We start from the raw sequence: 17,369 nt of genomic DNA, 5'->3' as shown, positions 1-17,369 counted from the left end.
GAAGGAAGTATAGTCTATTAATAGCTACGCCCTCCGTCTCATTGTCACTCCCAAGACAAGTGCTTCAGCAACAAAGCAGTTCTTGTCACTACCTGAAACTTTGATTTAGTATCAACACAGAGAAAGTGTGCCACAGGCTGACTCATCAACACTTTGCTTCCTACCTAGATTTCCCTGGAGTGTCTCTTCTTCAGGTATGTAGCTCTCTGAGGCCTATTTAGCTAAAGAGAGATTAAATGTTCATTATTGTCATGTAGGCTACTCTTTAAAAGAGAATCTATAGTGGAAAATATTCACAAGAAAATGGACTCTTTCTTTTCTAAGTTGACTCGCCAAACAACTGAGGATATATACCAACAAATGCTTTGCTCAGGGGATCTGATTTTATATCCTTTCCTTTATTGAAAGCTCACCTTTATTCTAGATTTTTAGTATAGAAATTTTCAAATATATTCAAAAGTAGATAGAATGATATAATAAGGACCCCATGCACTCATCACTCAATTCTAACAATGATCATTTTGGCTCTTCTTAAATATATTTTTTAAAGATTTTATTTATTTATTTGATAGTCAGAGATCACAAGTAGGCAGAGAGGCAGGCAGAGAGAGAGGAGGAAGCAGGCTCCCCGCTGAGGAGATAGCCTGATGTGGGGCTCGATCCCAGGACCCTGGGATCATGACCTGAGCCGAAGGCAGAGGCTTTAACCCACTGAGCCACCCAGGCACCCCTCTTCTTAAATATTATGGCCAGGAAGCGTATACTTTGCAGGAAGTCCCAATACAATAGCAACAACACAGTCATCTCAGAGATCCTCATGGAAAAAAAAAGAGAGAAACAGCTTCATAGAATCCTGAAAGCCAAATTTTAATTCATTTAAATTAGATTTATGAAATAAATATATGTATACATGCCATAGGGCAAAGTTATGGGAAGATTAGAAAACTGTGTCGCAAAATCAAAGAACAGAATCTCTAAGCTCTAAGTAACAATACTATCACCATTTATTAAGTCAAATGCCAGAGACTTTACAATGCCTAGTACACACTGACCTCTTATTTATCAACAGTACCATATGGTATCTGTGCTTTCAGACAGTGGAAACACAGGTGCCTGGGTGGCTCAGCTGGTTAGGCCTCCGACTCTTGGTGATCTCAGGCCTGTGGTGATCACAGCCTTGGGCTGTGAGCTCGGCAGGGAATCTGCTTGAGATTATTTCCTTCTCCTACTGCCCCCCTCTCTCTCCCCTTGCCCCTCCCTCTCCCACTGCCCCTCTCCCACTCACGCACTCTTTCTCTCTCTCTCTCTCAAATAAATAAAGGAATCATTTAAAAAAAGGTGTGGAGGGGCGCCTGGGTGGCTCAGTGGGTTAAAGACTCTGCCTTTGGCCCAGGTCATGATCCCAGGGTCCTGGGATCGAGCCCCACATCAGGCTCTCTGCTCAGCGGGGAGCCTGCTTGCCTGCTTTCTCCTTTCTCTCTGCCTGCCTCTCTGCCCACTTGTGATCTCTGTCTGTCAAATAAATAAATAAAATCTAAAAAAAAAAAAAAAAAAAGGTGTGGAAACTGAGGCCTGGAGAAGTTAAGTAAGTGACTTACAGTCATAGCTAGTAAGCAACAGGATTAACACTTGCCATTTTCTGATTTTAAAGCCTCTGCTCTTTTTTATAAACTGTAGCCAAATAACCTACTGGAGGTCTACTCAAAAGACATACGTTATGGGTGTTAGAGGGGAAGGAAAACGGCAAACATCCAGTTTGGTGGGAACATGGAAAAACCCATAAGAATTGTTAAAGTTTTGGGGTGCCTGGGTTGAGTAGGTTGAACACCTGGTTGGTCTCAGCTTAGGTCTTTTTTTTTTTTTTTTAAGATTTTGTTTATTTATTTGCCAGAAAGAGAGAGAGAGAGCACGATCATGAGCAGGGGGAGCTGCAGGCAGAGGGAGAAGCAGGATCCACGCTGAGCAAGGAACCCAAAGTGGGATGAGAGTCCAGGACCCTGGAATCATGACCTGACCTGAAGGCAGACGCCCAATCAACTGAGCCACCCAGCCATCCCCCAGCTCAGGTCTTAATCTCAGGGTCTTGAGTTCAAGCACTGTGTTGAGCCTACTTTAAAAATAATAATAATAATAATAATAATTATTGTTTAAGTTTTAGCACCAAAGCTAAGGCAAAAGAGTTATTAATTCTACCTTACATTTGCTCCATTTAAAAAATAGCCTAGAATTCTTAACATGATGAAATGAATAAATATGTCATTTGCTCAGCAATACAATAACTTAAACTAGCCATAATTGCATAGTAAGGCATAATTTAACCTTGCCCACTGTCATAAAGCCAACTTAAATCAGAAGCCATGCTAAATAAATCACCACCAGTCCATTGTCTAAATTCATCATAAGCTCACACCATTCAAGGGCAGTGCATTAAAACTTGAGTTTTATTGGCTCAGTCATCCTTACCTTTTCTAACAAACCTTTTGTCAAGGAGACACAAAAGCAAGTGCGATTTTGGTTGGCATATATGTGTATATATATATACACATATATATATACACATGAGGTAAGGATGACTGAGACAATAAATGTATATATAGAAATGTATATATATACACATACACACACATATATGTGTATACATATAAATTTATATATAATATATACCAAAAATTTTTTTATAAAAATATATATATGTGTGTGTGTGTGTGTGTGTGTATATATAAATTTTTTTCTTTATTCTTTATAAAGGACCTGGGACCATTTTGTGTCCAGATTCTACTGTTTAATACTTTCTTTTAGGGGTGCCTGGGTGGCTCAGTGTGTTAAAGCCTCTGCCTTCGGCTTGGGTCATGATCCCAGGGTCCTGGGATTGAGCCCCACATTGGGCTCCCTGCTCAGCAGGAAGCCTGCTTCCCCCTCTCTTTCTGCCTACTTGTGATCTTTGTCTGTCAAATAAATAAATAAAACCTTTAAAAAAATAAAAATAAAAAATACTTTCTTTTAAAAAAATTTCATTAGAGGGACACCTGGGTGGCTCAGTTGGTTAAGCGGCTGCCTTCGGCTCAGGTCATGATCCCAGCGTCCTGGGATCGAGTCCCACATCGGGCTCCTTGCTCGGCAGGGAGCCTGCTTCTCCCTCTGCCTCTAGCCTGCCACTCTGTCTGCCTGTGCTTGCGCTTTGTATCTCTCTCTCTCTCTAACAAAAAAAAAAAAAAAAAAACAACAAAAAATTTCATTAGAGAGAATTATTTTGTTTTAAACTCACATCTATTTTGCTCCATTTAAAAATTTAGCCAAAGTATTTACTACATATGCAAAATTTCTTTAAAAAAATCCAGAAGCACCAAATAAGTTATAAAGACAAACAGCAGTTTCTTGTCCCACCCCTTCATACTACCTCCCAGTGATTGCCTCAGAAAATTAAATACTTTTTTCTTTTAAACCGTTTTAGCTGTTTGTGTATATAAGTATTTCCATATTCCTAGATGATAGCCTTATAATGTTTCCTCTTGATTTACCACTTTGAAGACAGCAGCCAGTGACTTCCTGGCATGGTAGATGGTAACAGATGGATATGTATTTTTTTTAAAATTTTATTTATTTATTTGACAGACAGAGATAACAATTAGTCAGAGAGGCAGGCAGAGAGAGGGGGAGAGAAGCAGGCTTCCCGCTGAGCAGAGAGCCTGATGCGGGGCTCGATCCCAGCACCCTGGTGTCATGACCTGAGCCAAAGGCAGAGGCTTTAACCCACTGAGCCACCCAGGTGCCCCCAGATGTATACATATTAGTTGAGTACATGCTATATGCCAGATACCGCTCTGTGTTTTGGGGATGCCACAGGTGACAAAACAGACAAATCCCTGACTTTGTGAAATTTACCATAAAGTGGATTAAATCTTTTTATAACGCTTCCATCCACTTCCTATTCTTCCAATGTGATTGATTATACCATAATTTTTATTTTAGCTAATCTGTGTTTATATTATGCCCATATAAATACTGTTTACTTTAGTACTCCAAACTACTAGGGTTATATTTCTTTTTTTTGCACTTCTTGAGTACTTTTTAAAAAAAGATTTATTTATTTATTTCCATGAGACAGAGGGAGCACAGGCACAGCAGGCAGGAGCAGAGAAAGAGGGAGAGAGAAACCCAAGCCCACTCTGTGCGCTGAGTGGGAAGCCCAAGGGGGCCTCGATACCAGGAACCTGGAACCAGACCTGAGCAGAAACCGAGTCTCATGATTCACGGCTGCGCCACGTAGGTGCCCCACTTCTCGAGGACTTTTAAAATTAAAATAAAAATAAAGATAATAGGACTTTAAAATTGTTACAACAGCTCAAACAGATGCTCAGTCCATCTATCATCAGTTTTCCCCAAATGCTCCTATGCAACAGAAAATCAGCCAGTTCTTTCATTTTCCTAGAGACTCACATGGGGAAGCATCTGTTTGTTTCAGTTGATATTGATTGTTCTATAGACCTGCTTCTTCAGGGCTGCATTGCATGGGTTCCTGGATTCCATGCCTTCCTCTGTCTCATCTCCATCCCTTTTCTGTTGGAGTCCATCTTTAGTAAAATCTAGAGAAGGGTGGACAAAAAATACATTTTCTGCATCCACAAATACATGAAAATCAATCAATCAATAGCACCAAAAAAGTTAGAAGGACAAACAGTAGTTTCTTGCCCCACCCCTTCAGACTACCTCCCAGTGATTACCTCCGAAACAATTACCATTTTCTTTCTTTTCTTTTTTTTTATTTTTTTAATTTTTTTATTTATTTACTTGACAGAGATCACAAGTAGGCAGAGAGGCAGACAGAGAGAGAGAGAGGAGGAAGCAGGCTCCCGGCGGAGCAGAGAGCCTGATGCAGGACTCCTATCCCAGGACACTGGGATCAGACTGAGCCAAAGGCAGAGGCTTTAACCCACTGAGCCACTCAGGCGCCCCAATTACCATTTTCTTTAATCTATCTTCTGGTTGAACAGGCATTTCCCTCAGAATTCTCAAAGCATCGCTTCATCGTCTTGGACCATTCAGTGCTGATAACAGAACTGTGGTGTCATTCTCTCCCTTGTTCCTTTGTCTAGGACCCATCTTTTCCTCTTTGGAAGCTTTTAGAATCTTTATCTCTTGCAGAGTGACAAACCTTTGTATGAAAATGTTTTCATTGCTCAGAGTATCTGGGCTTTTTCCACTTACAGGCTCCTGTCATTTGGGTCTGGAGAATTTTCTAGGGCTATTCCTGACAGTTTGTTCATCCGTATTTACTCTCTCGTTTTTGTTTTTAAGATTTTATTTATTTATTTTTTGGGGGGAGAGAGTGGGGGAGGAAGAGGGACAAGCAGATTCCGCACTGAGCACAGAGCCCAGCCTGGGGCTCCATCTCACAATCCTGAGATCATGACCTGACCTGAAATCAAGAGTCAGACGCTTAACTGACTGAGTCACCCAGGCACCCATACTCTGCTTTTGCAGGAATTCCACAATTTGGATTTTGGTCTTTTTGTATGGATCCTTTCATGTCTTTTATTTTCTCCTGTCTTTCTTTGCTTGCTGGGCGATTTCATTAACTGCCTTTTCCAACCCTTCTAATTACATTACTATTGTGGCTATTTATTTTTAATTTCTAGGCTATCTTCTGTGTGCTCTGTTTCTGTTTTGTTTTGTATTTTAAATGAATGTCATATAATTTCTTCTCTGAGTTTTGGAGTTGGTTTTCGTTTTTTTTTTTTTTTTTTTTTTTAAGATTTTATTTATGGGGCGCCTGGGTGGCTCAGTCTTTAAGCATCTGCCTTCGGCTCAGTTCATGATCCCAGGGTCCTGGGATTGAGCCCGCATCAGTGGCTGCTTCTCCTACTGCCACTCTCCCTGCTTGTGTTCCCTCTTATGCTGTGTCTCTCTCTGTCAAATAATAAATAAAATTTTTAAAATATGTATTTTATTTATTTATTTGATAGAAAGAGAAAGCACAAGCAGCAGGAGTGGCAGGCAGCCAGAGGGAGAGGAAGAGGGAGAAGCAGGCTTCTCGCTGGTCAGAGAGCCCAATGCAGGGCTCGAGGACCCTGGGATCATGACCTGAGCTGAAAGCAGACACTTAACCCACTGAGCCACAAAGGCGCCCCTGAGTTTCGGAGTTTTAAAGAGTTTTCTTCTCCCTACATTGTCTCTGTCTTCTTCTTTTTCTTTCTTTTCTTTTTTCTTTTTTTTAAGATTTTATTTATTTATTTTTGAGAGAGAGCATGAGCAGGGAAGGGAGGGGCAGAGGGAGAAGCAGACTCTTACTAAGCAGGGAACCTGATGTGGGGCTCCATCCCAGGACCCTGGGATCATGACCTGAGCCAAAGGCAGATTCTTAACCAGTTGAGCAATTCACGCATCCACAGAAACAGTCTTTAAATCACACTTCCAAATTTTCTGCGTGAGCCCATTAGCTCAGCTGGGTGAAACATGGCAAAATAATGCCAAGGTCGTAAGTTTGATCTTCATGAAAGTCCATCAGCCATACTTAATATTATAGACCATCTTCTCCCCTACCTCACAGAGTCAGGAATATTGTTTTGGATAGCTATAAAATAGGCAAGGAATAATCTTGCTTTCATTTCCTGCTACTGTTAACATTCTGTATCCTAGGTCCTGAACTATCTGCAACATGCTGCTATAGGAACTTAAAAGAAACAACAACAACAAAAACACTGGCAGATTAAAGGGACAGGATGAGAGAAAGAATACAGACATATCAAGATAAATCTGTTCAGGTCTGCTGGGGGAGAATCATCCCATATGGTTCCCAGTGCTTCTCTGGAAGCAGAGTTTAGATGGCTGTTTGTGGACAAAAGCTTATTGGGGACTAACTCTCAGGGAGAACACGGTAGGGGAGGGAGGTCAGTGGGGGAAGTTGATCTTGGTGAAGCCGCAACAGAGGCCTCAGCTGGTCGCTCAAGGAGTCCTGGAGCTGGAAGTCCCTACAGAGTTGTCCCACCTTGAGCCAAGACATCAAGTTTTATAACCACGCGTTGACCTGTTATGGGGTGAGAACTATCCCAGAAAGGGAGCATGACCTTCTGGAAGAGTGGCCCTTATCAGCTGTCAGCAATTTCTAGAGAGTTTTGGTTTCAAAGTTGTGAGTCTGCACTCCTGGCCGTGTTCACCATATACCCTATAGAGTACGGTCCTCTTGAACGTTCAAAAGCTAAAATATTGGTTCTTCTTTTTTTTTTTTTTTCCTTTTTTCCCGTTTCTCCCAAGTACTTATGGGAAGAAGAAAACGAGCAGTGCAGGGGCAGAAGTGCAACTATGTTTGAAGTGAGAAGAAACAAGGGATCTGTTCAGTCTGTAACCCAGAGAATTCACTTCTGAGAAATGAAATTAATGGAATTGACTCTCCAGGGTTTTGGGTATTTTAATTCATGTTACTTTTGCTTTTTGTGGATTTTGAGTTTCTTTACTTTGGTTAACAATCATTTTTAGGTTTCATTTATTTATTTAAAGTACGTTTCAAGCCCAGGGTGGAGCCCATCGCAGGGCTTGAACTTTCCACTCCAAGATCCCGACTTGAGCTGAAACCAAGAGCTGGACAGCTAATGGATTGAGCTACCTGTGCACCTTTAACTATCACTTTTTTGTGTCCTATTAACTGGAGTTAAAATACATTCTGAATGTTTTCCTTTTTCAAAGACTTTGGCTCAGGTCATGATGTCAGGATCTTGGGATCCAGCCCTGCGTTGGGCTCCCAGTTCAGCTGGGAGTCTGCTTGTCCCTCTCCCTCTGTCCTTTCTGCGCCTCATGCTCTTTCTATCTCTCTGTCTCTCTCTCAAATAAAGTCTTAAAAATAATAAAATACATAAGTTTTTAAGCATATATAGAGAAAAGCTTTTTAATAGTAAATTATTTTAATGTATACAGCAGTGATATATAGTACTACATATACTTTACACTTTAAAATTGTATTTTGGGGGTGCCTGGGTGGCTCAGTCAGTTAAGCGCCTGCCTTTGGCTCAGGTCATGATCCTGGGGTCCTGGGATCGAGTGACCAAGTGCCTCATGGATCCCTGCTCAGCTCGCTGCTCCCCCTGCTTGTGCTCTCTGTCAAATAAATAAATAAATCTTAAAAATATATATATAAAATAAAATTGTATTTTGTTGTCAGTAGAAATATTTTTAATGCTTTAAAAAAATCCTGAGCAAACTAGGCTATCAGCTAGAGAATCCCCATCTCCAGCCTTTCTCTTACTCTCCCCCATCTCTCACTCTTGCCCTCTCCCCAGCTAGCATGTATATATGTTATTTCATCTCTAGTAATTACATTTCACTTCTCGCTAAAGATGGAGAAGTTTAACATCTTTTGATGCATTTTGTTATTGTTAAAAAGTCATGGGGCGCCTGGGTGGCTCAGTGGGTTAAAGCCTCTGCCTTTGGCTCAGGTCATGATCTCAGTGTCTTGGGATCGAGCCCCGCATCGGGCTCTCTGCTCAGCGGGGAGCCTGCTTCCTCCTCTATCTTTGCCTGCCTCTCTGCCTACTTGTGATCTGTCTGTAAGTAAATAAATAAAATCTTAAAAAAAAAAGTCAGAAATTCAGTATTTCCTAAACAAGTATATATCAAAACCGTTGGAGAAAAATAGCTAAATGGAACAATGGTTTGAAACTTAATTCTGTTCCCTCAAGTTTCAAGTCGGTGGAAAACCAAAGGTAAAGGGAGAAATGGAACCTTCACAGCCTAAAAATCTGTTTCTCATTGCTGTTGGGAAACTGAAGAAAACCAGTCAACTAACCCAAAACTTGAGAGAGGGAGCAAATTTTTGTTAAGTGGTGAATTAATGGGTTCAACGTGCCAAGATGCACTAATGATGGCAAGCAATGGCTGAGTCATGTGTGGGGCATGGCTGAGCTTGGATTCCAAAAGGCAGCTGAATTCAGTGTCATGTGGTAATTGGGAACAAAGGCAGCTGATTTCTCTCTGTCACAATAAAGCCTGGGAAGATGGTTTCACATCATCTCAAAGAATCTTCAAGAAACTCTGCGGAGGCGCTTGGGTGGCTCAGTGGGTTAAAGCCTCAGTGGGTTCAGCTCAGATCATGATCCCAGGGTCCAGGGATGGAGCCCCGCATCAAATAAATAAAACAAATCAAATGAATTTTAAAAATCTTAAAAAAAAAAAAAAAGAACTCTGCAGGTCAGGCTCACTTGGTTAGAATCTGTTTCATATGCTCAGTGTTCCTGCCTTTTTCTCAGCAAGGTCTCCATCACCCACGAAATCTCAGACCTATGAAATTCAAAGTGCACTCCAAGACGGACAATGAAAAGTGTTCTTCCTGTTCTCTTCCTCAGAGCTCTCATTCCCTTCCCAGAGGCAAACATTGTTTCCAGTTCCTGATGTATTTGCCTCTAAGATATTTAAGAGTGAGGTTTTAAAAATCTACTCTTCATTTCTGTTTAGGCTGCCACCACTCCTTATCATTTAGAATCTATAAATGCAAGGGCCTATTTAGCCAGAGCAGCTCCATCCTGACCCTGCCCGGCCCCGCTTCAGGGAACTTACTTAAAAACAAGTCCCGGAAACCAGTCCCAGGTAACAAAGCCCAAATACAAGTGTGGGTCAGGCCAGATGGAGGTATCCAATTGGTGGGGGCGCATACCGTCTCCCTAGCTACCAAGGAGGAGATGGGCCCCGCCCTTTGGGTGTCCTTTGGGCACCAATTCTGACCAAGGTGATAGGCTAGTTCAAATATCTACTATAGGGTAAATTGTAATTCAATTGGTCACTTATGTGTGACCTAGCAGGACTGTGCAGCTTTCTCTGTGTTACAATCTCATTGGCCACCTGTGCGTGGCCAGGCTCAATCACATGGCCTTTGCCCTTAAAAGCTAGTCTGTGAGGCAGAGAGAGGTCATCTCTTTGCAAGAGACGGCCCTGCCTGGTCAGTTTGATTCTCGATGCTTGGCGCGAAATGAAGTTTTGCTTGACCTTCACTTTGTATCAGTCTCGCTCCTTTGACCATGGACCCAACATAATAACCTTGAAAATGAATTTGGTCTTATGAGTTTGTAGTAAACCTTAGTGGCTCTTAATGATCAATTACTACTTTTAGGAAAAAAAAATGATCCTAAACAACGGGTGTGCCCTTGATTTTTCCTGGGACAGATTTCTATAGTTTTCAGGGATTATATGGTGAAATTTCTTTGGGGGCCAAGCAGAAAATCAAAATATGTGTGGGAGGGATGCCTGGGTGGCTCAGTTGGTTAAGCAGCTGCCTTCGGCTCAGGTCATGATCCCAGCGTCCTGGGATCGAGTCCCACGTCGGGCTCCTTGCTCAGCAGGGAGCCTGCTTCTCCCTCTGCCTCTGCCTGTCATTCTGTCTGCCTGTGCTCTTTCTCTCTCTCTCTGACAAATAAATAAAATCTTAAAAAAAAAAATATGTGTGGGAGAAGCCAGAAGGAGGTTGTAGATAGTGTACAAACAGAAATGGCTAGTTTTAAAGTATTTCAAATACCAAGAATGTTATGTAGATAGTACAACTGAACTATATAATTTGTGGTCCCTCATTTTACACTTCACTCTTCTTAACAATTGTAATAATAATACAAAAATAATAAAAAAATCTTAAGTACGTTTACCTATCATCAGCCTTCTAACATCTAGCCTATTTTTCTAATTCCTTAATAATTACAAAGAGCAGTTCAATAATCTTAGGATCCTAGTAGATAATTTGATTGGGCCCCAAGGAATTTAAATATAGTATGGAAATGTTATTTTAATTCCATGAGGCAAAATCACAGAGTGCTTAAAGACACAGGCTGCGAAGCCAGAGAGACCTGGGTTTGAGCCTTGAGGTGCAGAGCCAGACTGGACAAGTCACCTTTGCTTAGCTTAGCTTCTAATTTATCTATAAAATGGGAATAATAATAGTTGCTTTGAAGATTATATTAGATAAGGTAGGTTAAGTGCTTAGCCCAGCGCTCCAAGGTGGGCCCTGAGGCACACCTGCCTAGTCCTCAGAAATTATCTCTATTATCACTACTTCAAAGACCTTGATACAAACTTACACTCCTTTGCACTTGAATTCCTTCTTAACCAATTTTCCTGCTTATTTTGTTTTACTTTTTAAAAGATTTTATTTATTTATTTGAGAGAGAGACAGTGAGAGAGAACATGAGAGAGGAGAGGGGCAGAGGGAGAAGCAGACTCCCCACGGAGCTGGGAGCCTGATGCAGGACCTGATCCTAGTCCTCTGGGATCACGACCTGAGCTGAAGGCAGTTGCTCAACCAACTGAGCCACCCAGGCGCCCCACTCCTGCTTATTTTAATTCAGAGGTCATTTCTGACGAAAGGCAGAAACAAAATATTAATTGATTCATTGAATGAGAACTATTATTTATTTATTTATTTATTTATTTATTCCATTTGAGATTAGTCATTCATTAACTGACCAGATTACAAAAACAATCAAGGTAGATACCTTAGTTCATCCTTCCAATAAGCCTATTGATCTGGTCTTCCTCATTGCCAGCATCTCCACCTTCTACAAAATGGGTGGTCTTTTTCTTCATTCCCTGCCTCGTGGAGAAGATAATCTGAAAGGCCCTAGAAAGTTGCTTCTTTGAAACGTTTTCCAGCAGTATAGATCTTGAAAGACCCTGGAGCCGCACCCAAGAATCGAACAGCACGCCTCCACTGGATGCAAACTGCAAGAGGTTTATTGGTTACACAGGCGCCTGCGGACCCATCAGCCTTTGTGGACTGAGCGTGCTGGGCTAGGTTGGGGAACAGATTATATAGGGCAGGGTTGGGGTGGCGGGAAGCAAGCTTACAGAAGCAGATGCATGGTTACAGGAATCTGATTGATAAATTTAAATCAAGCATTGTCAGGCACTGGGTTTAAGGCAAGGACACAACGGTTTGTTCTGGTGGGCCTTGGCTCAGCACTCTGGAAAGTCCCAGGTACACTCTATTCCTCATTTGTCTTTTCTTTGACAGACCGGGTGATCACAGACAATAGACATCCTGGTATGTGTTGCCATCCGGCTATGGAGGCAATAGGTTGCTAAAACAAGCCTTTAGCAAGGGGAGAGGGGTCTTTCAATCTCATGAACCAGATCCTCCACGCAGACGACGTGTTATTTACCAAGAGATCGGGCAATCAGTGTGTCATCTGTCAGATCAATTTGCTTCTTGTGGATTTTGCCATAACCCCTCTTGTAGATCAATTCATTCCCCGACTTCAGGTTTGGGTACCCCCATGCTGTATATGGTTCCATAATCCTTAGCGTGTTAACTGAAGCCTTGTTGAACTTAACAAAGGTGCCATTGAAGATCTGGTGAAGGCAAAGAAGCTGCAACTTGAACCTTTGGGCTTGCACCTTGATACCGCTGATCCTGATGACAAACTCCAGTTTGGGTTCCGCAGGTACTGTAGAAGTTGCCATTCGAATCTCAGTTCTGTGGAAAACCAAAGGTTTTCTTGGCATCCTCGCCATTCGAATCTCAGTTCTGTACACCTGCTTATATTCCTAGTGGTAGTGCTTAGCTTTTTCATAGATAAGCTTCCTCCTTGCCTTTTGAAGCATCTTTTAAGCAAACTTCTTCCTCCGACACTTGATCTTCAACGCTGTGAAATTCCTTCTCTTCTTTTTAAGGGTTTCTGGCACAGCAGAAACCTTCATTTTCTTCTCTTCTGCACCCTCCATGGTTCTGGCCAGAAAAGAGGAAGTCCTATTTATTTATTTTTTTACAGAATTTATTATTTATTTATTTGACAGAGAGAGAGAGAGAGACAGCGAGAGAGGGAAGGGAAGCAGTGGGAGTAGGGGAGGGAGAAGCAGGCTTCCCGTAGAGCAGGGAGCCCCAACCTGTCTGGGGCTCGATCCCAGGACCTTGAGATCATGACCTAAGCCGAAGGCAGACACTTAACAACTGAGCCGCTCAGGCACCCTGAGTGATAAATATTTGAGTACTTTGTATATGATGGGTACAATTCAAGACAGAATATTGAAGACAAACTTCCCTTTCTCTGGGAGTTTGCCTAGAATGAGGGAGATGGACAACAAACAAATTAATTCGTACAGGATGCAATTTCACCTCCCGACAGGGGCGGGGATACGAAGGAAAGCAGACCAGGAGCCTGGGGCTATGGTGGTGCTGTTAGAATGGGGGGAGAATCCTGACAAACCACAGTTGATGCGCACTTCGTTGACACAAAGGCAGCAACCATGAACTAACATTGCCGCTGGACTCACGAAGAGGGCTGGTTCCTTTTTCTTCACACCCTTCTTAGCATTTTCTTCAAGGCTTAGTCTAGCAGGTTCCACCCTTCCTGGTAATTTAATGCTGGAGCCACTCTCTTACATTTGCTCTTGACTATGGACTCTACTTTCTATCTTTCGTATTTTTTGTTAGAAATTGATATTACAATATGTTGTACACTGGGAATTAATATAATATTATATATAAATTATTTCTTGATTAAAAATACAAAAACAGGGTGCCTGGGTGGCTCAGTTGGTTAAGCGACTGCCTTTGGCTCAGGTCATGATCCTGGAGTCCTGGGATCGAGTCCCACATTGGGCTCTCTGCTCAGCGGGGAGCCTGCTTCCTCCTCTCTCTCTCTGCCTGCCTCTCTGCCTACTTGTGATCTCTCTCTGTCAAATAAATAAATAAATTCTTTAAAAAAAAAAAACCAGCAATAGAGGAACAGAGGAACACCACCACTACCACCACCAACTACAAAAACCATGTTTTAAAAATCGAGATCATCAGAGCACTTCCTGCATAACCACAGTGACTTCTTTGGGTTCTGCTTGGTATTAGTCATCACCACAGACATTTGCACATCCTTCCCCCAATACTTTGCTGATGATACCTATAGACAAGTAGCCATCCTTCCACGGAGCATGTCTGGCTTCTTCCTATACAAATCTGGGGACACAATTATTTTTTGGTATGTCCACAAAAACAAATCTCCACAAGATACTGAGAAGGAAGGCCAGTTTTTATTAGAGATTTCATGAAAAGAAGAAGTTGAAGTGTCATAGGGCAGAGGCTTTAACCCCTGAGCCACCCAGGCACCCCTTTTTCTTTCTTTTTTTTTTTTAAGTAAGATTGTAATTATTCATTTATTTGAGAGAGAGAGGGAGGGAGAGAGAACAGGGGAGCAGAGCTGAGCGCAGAGCAGGACAGGGGGCTCAATCCCAGGACCCTGAGACCATAATCTAAGCTGAAATCAAGAGGCGGACACTTTACAGACTGAGCCACCCAGGTGCCCCTCCACTGGGAATTAAGCCTCCGCCTTCGGCTCAGGTCGTGATCCCAGGGTCCTGGGATCGAGCCCCACATCGGGCTCTCTGCTCAGCGGGGAGCCTGCTTGCCTGCTTTCTCCTTTCTCTCTGCCTGCCTCTCTGCCTACTTGTGATCTCTGTCTGTCAAATAAATAAATAAAATCTTAAAAAAAAGAAAAGAAAAGAAAAAATTCTATAAATAAATAAATAAATTCCTGGTTGAACATTGTCCCCCTTCCTCAAATGTTACCAGCCTTCCATCTCTCGCTTTCTCTTAATCCTTCATCCACCCTCATGGTAGAGTTAACTCAGCATTTTTTAGCCTCTCCAAGTCGTAATTGTCAACCTTCTCATAGACTTTTGAAGTGTGGCCTCTCTGCGTGGATTTAGCAAAGCAGGTCTGTCCCTGGGAAGGGAGCCTTCTGCTCCCTTCCCTCTGATCATCTTATTTCTGTGTTACATTCCTGATGATCTTTTTCAAGGCCAAATCTTTTGGTGAACTCTTGTTCTCTCAATCTTGCTGCCATTCCCTGCTTGGATGTCCCATAGGTACTTTATTTGATCATGTCTCAAATCAAACTTACATTCTTTCCTGTCTTTCCAATTCTATTCCTTCTCTATGTCTGCTGTTTCAGAAAATGGTACCACCAGCCCTCCAGGTACTCCCAGGCAGACACCTGGGAACCATCCATGACTCTCCCTTTCACACACCTGGATTATCACTGCCCCCACCCATCTAGCAATCAGTCACCAAGTTCTGTTGTGTCTATTTCCTAAGCCATTTTCAATCTGTTTCTTTTCAACCCACTTGCGAGGACAAATGGTTCCTTTCTGCTCAAAAGTTTACCATGATGCTCTATTGTTTGACAAATAACATAAAAACCTGCTGCACCTGGGTTAAAGCCTCTGCCTTTGGGATCCAGCCCTGCATCAGGCTCTTTGCTCAGCAGGGAGCCTGTTTCCCCCCTCCTCCCCCGCCTCTGCCTACTTATAATCTCTCTGTCAAATAAATAAATAAAATATTTTAAAAAATCTTTAAAAATTAAAGAAATAATGGCTTTATAAAATGGACACTAACATGAAAATACCTTATTGTGATGAGAGGGTTGTCAGTTTTCCTCTCAAGAAAGCCATTTATATCTGATTAATTTGTTAGACATAACTTTCACTATATCCTTCTTCTTCTTCTTCTTCTTCTTTTTTTTTTTTTAAGTGTTTGTTTTTATTAAAGATACACATGCCTCTAAGGAGAAAAAGAGTTTCGTGAGTTTTTTTCAAAAAACATTTTTATTTATTTATTTGGGATAGAGCAAGAGTGAGGAGGAGGGGCAGAGGCAGAGGGAGAAGCAGACTCCCCACTGAGCAAGGAGCCCAACTGGGGGCTCGAAGCCAGGACCCTGGGATCATGACCTGAGCTGAAGGCAGAGGCTTAACTGACTGAGCCACCCAGGCACTCCATTCATAAGGTTTAAAACTAAAATGAGCAGACTCTGTTTCATCTCAGCCATTTCTCTGCAGAGATAGCACTTCTCAGCTCTTTCATCAGTTCATTTGGGATTCTAGATCTATACACATGCTACCTTTCTACTTCTGAATTTCAAGCTTTAGGTCCTATTATAAAATGTTCTTTATTTCTTGGAAGATTTTATTTATTTTTAAGTAATCTCTACATTCAATGTGGGGCTCAAACTCCCAACCCCAAGATCAAGAGTCACATGCTCCACTGACTGAGCCAGCCAGGAGCCTGTAAGATAAAATATTTTATTACAATTATATAAAAACTATTAACAGCTAAGCCAAGTAGTAAGCTATGATAACTATGTAGAACTTTTCCCCCCTTGATATTATTAACTGTCTTTTTTGAAACTGTTGTTATACAGTTAGTTTTTTATATACTAATTAATATTACAACCCTCAACTCTTGGCCAGTAATCCAGATCTCTTCTCTATTCCTTCAAATATAATATTAGGTATTCCTTTTTCTTTCTTTCTTTTTTTTTTTTTAAGATTTTACTTTTAAGTCACCCAACATGGAGCTCGAAGTCATAACCCCAAGATCAAGAGTTGCATGCTCCCCTGAGCCAGCCCACTGCCCCTAATATTAGATATTCTTTCAATTTAATCCTCATGGCAAAATGTCTATGGAGCATTTTAACCTGCTCCAGTGTGGGCCAGTTGTCTGCTGTGTGACATCCTAGTGTCTCCTTTTCACCAGTATCCTGAGAATTCTCCTCGTGCCTCTTCTTGAATACCCCACATTCCTCTTTCTTATTTTACCTTTTGCCCTAATTTTGGTGAAGCAAACACATCAGTAGCTTTCTAAGAAAGAGAGTACGTGGAATGTAAACTTTTGAGACCTTGTATATTTGGAAATATCCTTAATTTTCTGTCATAGCTAGTTGGGAGTTTGGTTAGGTATATAATTGTAGGTTTGAAATAGCTTTACTTCAGAATTTTGAGGGAGGGGGTCTCCATTGTTTAATAGCTCTCATTGTTGCTGAGAAGCTGTATTTGTTTTCTACTTTTGTTAATAAATCACAAACCTATCAGCTAAAAAAGAATATCCATTTACTGGGGTGCCTGGCTGGCTCAGCTGGTAGAGTATGCAACTCTTGATCTTAGGGTTGTAAGTTTGAGCCCCTTGTTGGTTGGAGAGATTTGTTTAAAATAAAACAAAAAGTTAAAAAAGAATATCCGTTTGGGGCACCTGGGTGGCTCAGTTGCTCAAGTGTCCTCAAGTGTCTGCCTTCAACTCATGATCCCGGGGTCCTGGTATTGAGCCCCGCATTGGGCTCCCTGCTAAGTGGAGAGCCTGCTTCTCCCTCTCCCTCTGCTCCTCCTCATGCTTGTGCTCTCTCTCTCTCTCTCTCTCTGCGTCATATAAATAAATAAAATCTTTGTAAAAAAATAATATCTATTTCATGGATGATAATTCTGTTGTTGGTCAGAAATCTGAGCACAATGACTGGGTTCTCAGCTCAAGATACACAAGTCTGAAACCAAGATATTAGCTGGACAGAATTTTTGTCTGGAGAATCTGGGCAAAATTCACTTCCAAGCTTATACTGGGGTCTGGCATAATTCAGTTCTTT

The 17,369-nt window shown here is 41.7% G+C and overlaps 1 pseudogene; it reads right to left on the bottom strand.

The window, feature by feature from the left end:
• Positions 1-11,463: 11,463 nt before the first annotated feature.
• LOC131814996 (large ribosomal subunit protein uL30-like) lies at positions 11,464-12,690 on the bottom strand (annotated as a pseudogene).
• Positions 12,691-17,369: the final 4,679 nt, after the last annotated feature.

Source organism: Mustela lutreola, chromosome 14 (assembly GCF_030435805.1).
Source record: "Mustela lutreola isolate mMusLut2 chromosome 14, mMusLut2.pri, whole genome shotgun sequence".
In the NCBI taxonomy this organism is placed as follows: domain Eukaryota; kingdom Metazoa; phylum Chordata; class Mammalia; order Carnivora; family Mustelidae; genus Mustela; species Mustela lutreola.
This window is presented reverse-complemented; position numbering and strand designations above follow the sequence as displayed.